This window comes from Brienomyrus brachyistius, chromosome 1 (assembly GCF_023856365.1).
Source record: "Brienomyrus brachyistius isolate T26 chromosome 1, BBRACH_0.4, whole genome shotgun sequence".
Lineage (NCBI taxonomy): Eukaryota > Metazoa > Chordata > Actinopteri > Osteoglossiformes > Mormyridae > Brienomyrus > Brienomyrus brachyistius.
In genome coordinates this window covers 17,607,040-17,615,061 of record NC_064533.1, presented here as the reverse complement: position 1 = coordinate 17,615,061, position 8,022 = coordinate 17,607,040, and the positions used below count along the sequence as shown (strand labels likewise).

The following is an 8,022-nucleotide window of genomic DNA, read 5'->3' as shown; positions in this document are numbered from 1 at the left end:
GTGGAGGAGCCAGGCTCCAAAAGTGCGTAGCCCACCTCTCTGTCAAGGGGAAGCCCGTCTGGCTGCTGGCCACAGCTGTCAGGATATTCCCACCAGGTGAGACCCCTCTCACGCTCATGAGCGGTGCAGAACACAGAAGGGGTGGTGTTTAGGACCCAGCAGCCTACACGCAACCTGCGGGTTCTGAAGTCAAAATCAGGCAAGTGTTTCGGGGAGCCGTAAATTAGCAGCGCCAGCTGGGATCCGTATTGCTGTGTGATTGGCTGATGTGGTCTTCGGGGAAACCTGTATGTAACACACAGACCGGTGTGGTGTCATCCAGCAGCAAGACTGACACATGGGAGCCTTGCTAGGTGAGGACCTGAGCCCCTCACCCCGCTCCCCACGCCCATTCGTCTACAGAATGGGTTGAAACATCCAGCAGTACAAGTGGGGGCAGCATCCTATTAGGCAGATCAACAGAGAGGGGAATAAGGGTGTCTCCGTGACCCAGATGAAACACTGCCCCCTGCAGGTTCTTCGCAAACCCACGCCTCGCTCTGCAGTCACTTCTGCCATTTTAGCAGCCCGTCTGACACCTGAGCGCATCCTCCCGCCCCGGTGACTCAGAGTCAGCCGGCCAGTCACACACATAGCGACAGGGAAAGCTGTTCATTCTGGCTGTGAGCTGTCAGGACCCTGTGGGGTCCGTGGGTGATCAAGGTCATGTGTGAGCTTCAGAGACCCTCAACGCATCACCAGCAACAGCACCGAAGATTCACGCTCTTACTTCCAAAAAACTCTGCACTGCGTTTGCCGCAGGATGATTTTAGAAATCTATATTTGCAAAGGAAGGGAATAAAGTCCCATAAAGTTAACAGTGGATTTTTTATTTAACGTGGCAAAACACTTGCCTGAGGGGCTTTAGATTGGCTTGTTTGTGATATGGAAATAGAGTGATGAACTGCATTCGGAAACTCCAGCTTAACTGCAGATTTACTACCAGTGATCTTAGCAAAGAGAAACACCTTTCCAGCTGATATCCAGCCTATACTGGAAAATGTTCCAGTGTTATCTCTTCTGAGGTATGAATCCTGCTGTGTCTGAGATTCAGCCTGGAGATGCATGTAGAGCATGATGATCGAATCTGACAGAGAATCACAGTGACGCTCCTGCAAAACCCTGAGTGCGCAGCGTCAAAGCCATGACTTCCATCGTCTGTGCAAAAAAGGGGGGTCGGCTGTTGGATGTTTAACACATGATCTAACACAACATGGCATTTCCGTGATGTTACGAATTCATGCAGTCAGCTGTGAGGTCATACACAGGTCTGCAGTTTTCACACCTCAGAGTACAGCACCGATGTCCAAAAGAGCGGCCATATCAGTGATCACACCTACCGCACATCATAAATATGCAATATTTAAAATCATATTTTAATAAATAAACAGTATTTGGATGCCAAAGTACAAATCAGTCATTGCATATAAAATTAGAAGCAGATAAACAGGAGCAGAGCGAATGATACTGATGCTTGTGACAGATAATAATGAACGAGGGCTGAAGCTACAGTGCTGATGAGACAGAAGTTGGAAGCTGAGAGCAAGCCGTTTAAAAAGATCCATGATATGCAGGAGAAAGGGTCACGCTTTCCAGCCGGAAGCACAGAGGCAGCAAAGCGGCTCGTTGGCCTCTTATACCCTGAAATACGCCAGCAAAGGGGAATGAACGAGCCGCACCGTGCAGTTTGTCACAGCTGAGGCGCGTGGCTCTGCGTAAGCTGCTGAGTCCGGGTCCGCTAAGCCCCTCACTGACGCAGGAGGACAGGGCGATGCCGTCTGCTCAGAGACGCCAGCACATGGCGCCACGGGCACCAGGACGTGTGCCTTGTTGTCATATTTATTTTCCGCTCCAAGCTGCTCTGAGGACTGTATGCAACCTTCCTGGGTCCTGTTGCCTGTAGCCGCTGACTTACCAGAAAATCCAGGTGCCGTCGGCCAGGTTTACTTGGGGTACGTCGCCCCAGGTGCCGCCTACTGACCCGTGACTGGAGTCCTATTGTCTCCTGAGCCTCTTAATCTCCTGGAGCCTCTTACATTCTGGCTTCTCCTCCCGTGAAGCCCTCCTTCCTTCACCTCCATCTCCAATGTCTGGCAGGAAGCAAGCTGATACCACTTATTACTGGACCTCCCTGCTTCCAACCAGATCTTCTGGACCTCTGGTTCAGACATGAGTCAGTACCACACAGACACCCACACACACACACACACACACACACACACACGTTTATGATTAAATCTTTGTGGGGACATGAAAAATGGTCCCCACAGCATCAAAATAACAGTTTTTTTAATGTCCCCCACAAAGTAATATAAACAAAATGCAAACATAATACAAATATAAAGATGTACACATGGCACTGACACTCATACTGTCTCTTTTTGTGTGTTGTTCTTATTTCTCCTATTTATTACTCTTGTGCTGTTAAACAGAGAACCGTAAACTGTTTTTTCACTGTAATAGTGAAGTTTGCAACTCTTATCTTATCTTAGTCCACAAACACACACACACATGAACTCCTCAAATGCCTGTGATGGTCTTTTTGCACTTCTGCCCTCAGTAAAGAGATTCAGGTATCTGCTAATATATACAGTACATTGCCTATTACAATCGCTTACAGAGCTCAGTGTTTATACTCTGCCATATCTACCTGCTATACTGTGCAGATTCAGCATGCTTGCACACTGGCACCTTCATACTTGATATCCATCTACATGTACATTTACTCACATAGATACTATGTAAAAACATTAAATTCAACACAACACTGTCCTTGCTTAAGTGTAATCACTAGACATGCCCTTCAGACAAAAGCTGATTCAGGTAGACCAACCCAGCTTTTTAAAGGATGCGCTCAGGGTAATTAGCAGAGGGGGTGGGCCGCGCCTCTCAGCCTCATTCTCTCTGACACCATGCTGCCTTTACTAACGGGGGAGCCAGCAGGTCGACTGAATTCATTCAAATGAGTGTCTTGCTTTGAGCATCCATAGAGTCACTGCCGGGTTAGTTATGCATGTGTGCCCAGCGGAGATCAGCTGCCAGGCCCTCCCCTCACTGACGGTGAGACCTTTGCAGGTGTCGCAGGGTTTCATTTCAGTCGCTCCTCACATCATGTTCTGAAAGTTACCCTTGAAGCCCGCTGTAATCTTTTGGATAACAAATGTGTGATGTTCCCTTTTTTCTGGGGATGAAACGATGTAAAATGACTTCAGAATGCGTAATATTCCCCCTGAATGTGTTTGATTCAGTGGCGGATGGGTGTTGCCTTTTCGAAAATGAGTCGTGCTAAGACAGAAAAACTGGGCCTCTTTCTCTTGACACAAACGCTTAATCTCTTCATTAGTAGGTGCTTGTATTTCGCTTGCTGCGACTTTCATAGAATATCTACAACAATAAATTCTATGGTACGTGCTTGTGCGCAGACTTTCATTAATGAGCTGGAGAGCCACACATTGACAATAAACCACTTCAGTAGTGTCCCCAGCAAGCCTTTTACTCAGTTTGATCTGTGATCAAGCCAATATGGCTGATTGATGTTAAATCTGCTGTTAGTGAAACGCTGCGTTTTATTTTTACTGTTTCAAGCGTTATTTAAGTGTAATAGCTTTGCTGTCATTGATCATTTTACCAACTGATTATTTTATCTGCAGTCCTGTGCTGGATAAGAATTTGGAAAATGGATTGATGGTTGAAAGGAAGCAGAACTGAACCTGAGTAGCTTTGTGTGATGCTGGATCTCAGGTAGCGTTGATACGGGCGATTTATGTGAGAGACAATGTTCTTGAAAGCTGCAGAATGAACCGTTTCTAACTGAGGAACATGGCAAACACTCTGTCTCACCTGACGTTTCTCTTGTAAATCAGTAAATCATGAGGTCAGCATTTCAAAACACACCCTTTGGTGCTAATTTCTGTCGGGCAGGTAGAGGCTGCCCTCAGCACCCTGAATTTCAGGCCTTGTTGGAATGGAGGCCTCTCAGGACCCGTATTGATTTACTGATTTATGCAATGAACCCTTTTCTGATCCCTTTCTGTACCCATCTCTGCTTTGTGCTCCCACTCCTGAAGGGTTTCTTTAGGTTGAATTAAATGACTTGAATCTGTTGATGCTGCAGATAATATAAATCGTTTTGATGGTGATTAACAGAGTTAGTCTGCAAAGTTTTAAACTCACTGAATGGTTTCGTCAGGGTTGAAAAAGGGTCGAAATACTTTAATTATTCTGGATAAAAGAAATTAATAAATTAATGTGCATCTGGGCAAGCCATGTGCAGTGTCCCATTGGGTCAGTGACCTCACGCCTCCAAGGTTGTGGGTTCGAAGCTCACTCTTGACTGTGTGTAGGTGTGGAGTTTATTCCTTCTGTGTCTGTGTCCTGTGCCAGCCCAGCATCGTGCCCAGGGTGTGCCCTACTCTGTGACAAAAAGGACAATTTGGCCAGACACGCCATACCATACATTAAGGAATACATAGGTATATAAAACCTTGATTAGTAAATATGGTTTATTACTATCAATCATACTAACCATATTTGCTAAAGTATTAAACTGGTGAATGAAAGATTTAACAATCTTGACAAACACAAACATAACGCACTTTTTGTTCAAGGAAAACTTTACACCGTTACTGTTTTACCTTGAGATTCCATTCCTCATGCTTCCTGTTTTACCCATTTTTCCTGCCTAGGATGTGTGTCAGGCTTCAAATGCTGACTCCGGGTGAGACTGTAACTCCTCCCCTGGAGAAACTCAGCTGCTTAAAGCTGTGTTGTTTATTTCTCAGCAGAAACACCAGCTAAGGAGTCCTTACAGTTATTTCCAGTGGAGAGTCTGTACAGGGAGTTAATGCCTTACTGTATTACTATCATTTTAATTCAATTTGAAGTTTTTATGTCTTAGCACGACTCATTTTCGAAAAGGCAACACCCATCCGCCACTGAATCAAACACATTCAGGGGGAACATTACGCATTCTGAAGTCATTTTACATCGTTTCATCTGCAGAAAAAAGGGAACATCACACATTTGTCATCCAAAAGATTACAGTGGGCTTCAAGGGTAACTTTCAGAACATGATGTGAGGAGCGACTGAAATCAAACCCTGCTCACCTGCAAAGGTCTCACACATGATGCGAGGTGTGCAGATTTTGTTAAATCTGTGTGTTATAGATTGAAACAGAATGAGCCATCCTTGCTTCCTCATTGTCCCGTTATCTATGAGTGTTTAACAGACCCACTTTTGCAGGATGACTGAGGGTGATAAAACACAGGGCAAGTTTTTAAGCAATGTTACTGGACAATGTTACTTGGGAACTTTTTCATTGATATTGGGCAATAAATTTCTACAGTATTTGAAAAATTTGGATTATCACCCTGATCCAGACGAGTTGTCCTTTGTCTCACCCGTTGCCCGGCAACATTGCTCAAAAAGTTGCCCTATGTATCATCACCGTAAGTTGGATGGCTGGTCCTCTCCATGGCCCTGGGAAAATTCATCATTCACCTCAAACACAAATGGACCAAAGTGTAACATATAAATGAATGATGACTACCTGAGATTTCTGTAATATTTTCATTTCTTTGTTTTTACTTACCTCTGCATCTGCTTTTGAAATGTCTGCCGATTTCGGTCAGAAGCTCCTGAATTAAGCAGGTGCATGATCTACTGTAGGTCCTACTGCTTATCTGGTTGATCCAAAATCCAAAATTGAAAATGAGCCTGTTTATCAGTAAAAAGCTCCTGTGGTGTTATCCTGCATTAGATCGTCTCTCTGGGAGTCGCAACTCGGATAAAAACATCACGAAAACGTCACTTCCCGTTAGAAACACACCTCCTTTCTGACGTTGATGTCGGACAGAGTTTTGTTGTCCGAGACTCTGAACAAGATGTCCCTTGTTGTTTATTTATTTTGTTAAATGTATTAATAGTTATAAATATAATTGCACATGTTCGATTTATGGAATACCATATCGTGACCATAAACAGTATTGTAGTATGCAATATCAGATTTTTACTAGACTACTTAGTGTCTTTTGTTGGTTTATAGTTTGTTTACCTCTCGAAAAAAGAATATTGCTATGGATCTACTAAAATATTTTATAAAGCTTTTAATGTGGTTAGACTAGTTTCTGTTTTTTGTTCGTTTGTTTCTTGGAAAAAAGAATCCGACTCCAAATCTGCTAAAATATAAAGCAACAACACACAGCAGCGTGTTCATGGAGGCAGCCATGTTTGTTCCGAGATGTGGAAGCTCGAACGGGAGATTGTCGGACGTGATGTCACTCACCTCGGAATTTCTGACTTCCAAGAGATAATCGACCGCAGGAAATGTTCTGTGATGTACCCTGATTTGCATATAAGAAGGACATTGCTGTTGCTGTATTCCCAGGCAAATTTTGTCATTTGTGCTACAATCCTTAACATGCTCATTTTAACACCTCCATTTAACACTTACACCACAACATGCTTTTCATTTTTTAAAATGTTTTACCTTGTTTATTAAAACCTTGTATTCCTCGGTTTGGCAGAAAATCTGTCAGCCAGTTGCTAGGGGTTTCACCTGCATTTCATTGATGCCATGTAACTTTGAAGATGAGCATGAATACATCTGAGATCGAACTCATTTACTCTGTGATACTGCCAGTCACAATACAACAAATGATGTTTTTTTGGTCTGATTTTGGAGATTGTATCAAGGGGGAGCAGTGGTGCAATTTTAAAGTGTGATTATGATAATAACCAGGGTCTGTGACATTTTGGGCACAATTGACAGGCTAATGGACATTTTAAAGGTACTGCAGAATGAAAATCTGAATTTATCTCGGAATAGTTGAAAAAGAAGAGTTTGGTACATGGATATTATATACAATGAATCTCAAACACTGTTGTTCCCTCTTTCAAATATAATTCCTGAAAAAGTGTAGGTTGGTTACTGGCACCACGACAACCATCCCTGTTTAGGATATGATGTCAGTGGCTACAGCAGGCTGGGATACTGGAGTGGAAAGAACGAACTGTGTGTACTGAATAAAGGATCCAGACTAGTTGTTACGCAGCTCGTGAGTGTCTGTGGTCTGTGTGTGCGCATCTACATGGTGTCAAAAGAAAGCTGTTGCAAAGAATTGCTCATGGACTACACCATATTGACCAGAACGTCTTTGACGAAAACATCGCTGATAACCTGGTAAAGTTCAAGCATGAATGGTGCGTGTATAGCAACCCTGGGTTCTCGGCGCCGAGCGAGAAAGCGAAAGCCTACACCTTCCTCAACCTTGCTGGTCCTGATGCACTGCATAAATATGACACCTTCTCTTCTGAGGAAGGAGAGGACCCAGAGAACTCTGAAGTGCTGGTGAGGGAATTTGAGGAATTATGCCTCCCCGTACAGAATGTGATAGTGGACAGACACGCATTCAATACAGTACAACGTGCCAGGAGCCCCACGAGACGATGCAATCGTATGTATATCCACTTTAAAAACGCTTGCAAAAAAATGCGAGTTTGGCATGTTGCATGACGAACTACTTAGAGATCGCTTAGTGTGCAGCATTCAAAACGACAGCGTCCGTTTACATCTGTTGAAAGAAACTTAACTCTTAATGCAGCTACAGTATTGAAATCTGCATGCTGCATGAACAGCAAAAAAGGCAACAGACAGCTAAAGAAAGAAACAGAGGTCTGCGCAGTATGATAGTCATGCTCAAATTGTGGAGGGCATCATCCATATGACCGCAGCAACTGTCCTGCCTTCAACAAACGTTGTAATGCATGTGGGAAGTGGAACCACTTCTCCAAGTGTTGCAGGTCAACTAAGTTGCATGCCAGGCCAGTACAATCCTCACCCCAGTTCAATTAATCACAACCCAATGCAAGCAGGAACAGGTATGCACATAAAATAGACAAGATTGACATCCAGACAGCACAGGAATCAACAGACCTGTTCTACTGTAAAAGCATAGAGATGCCAGCACAGAGAGGTGAGACAT

At 43.9% G+C, this 8,022-nt stretch overlaps 1 long non-coding RNA gene across 1 annotated transcript; it reads right to left on the bottom strand.

The window, feature by feature from the left end:
* Positions 1–243: 243 nt before the first annotated feature.
* LOC125751593 (uncharacterized) lies at positions 244–5,778 on the bottom strand. Its single transcript, XR_007400706.1, has 3 exons — positions 5,631–5,778; positions 1,955–2,144; positions 244–285 (listed from the first exon to the last, which is right to left on the bottom strand). It is a non-coding gene; the product is annotated as an uncharacterized LOC125751593 (long non-coding RNA).
* Positions 5,779–8,022: the final 2,244 nt, after the last annotated feature.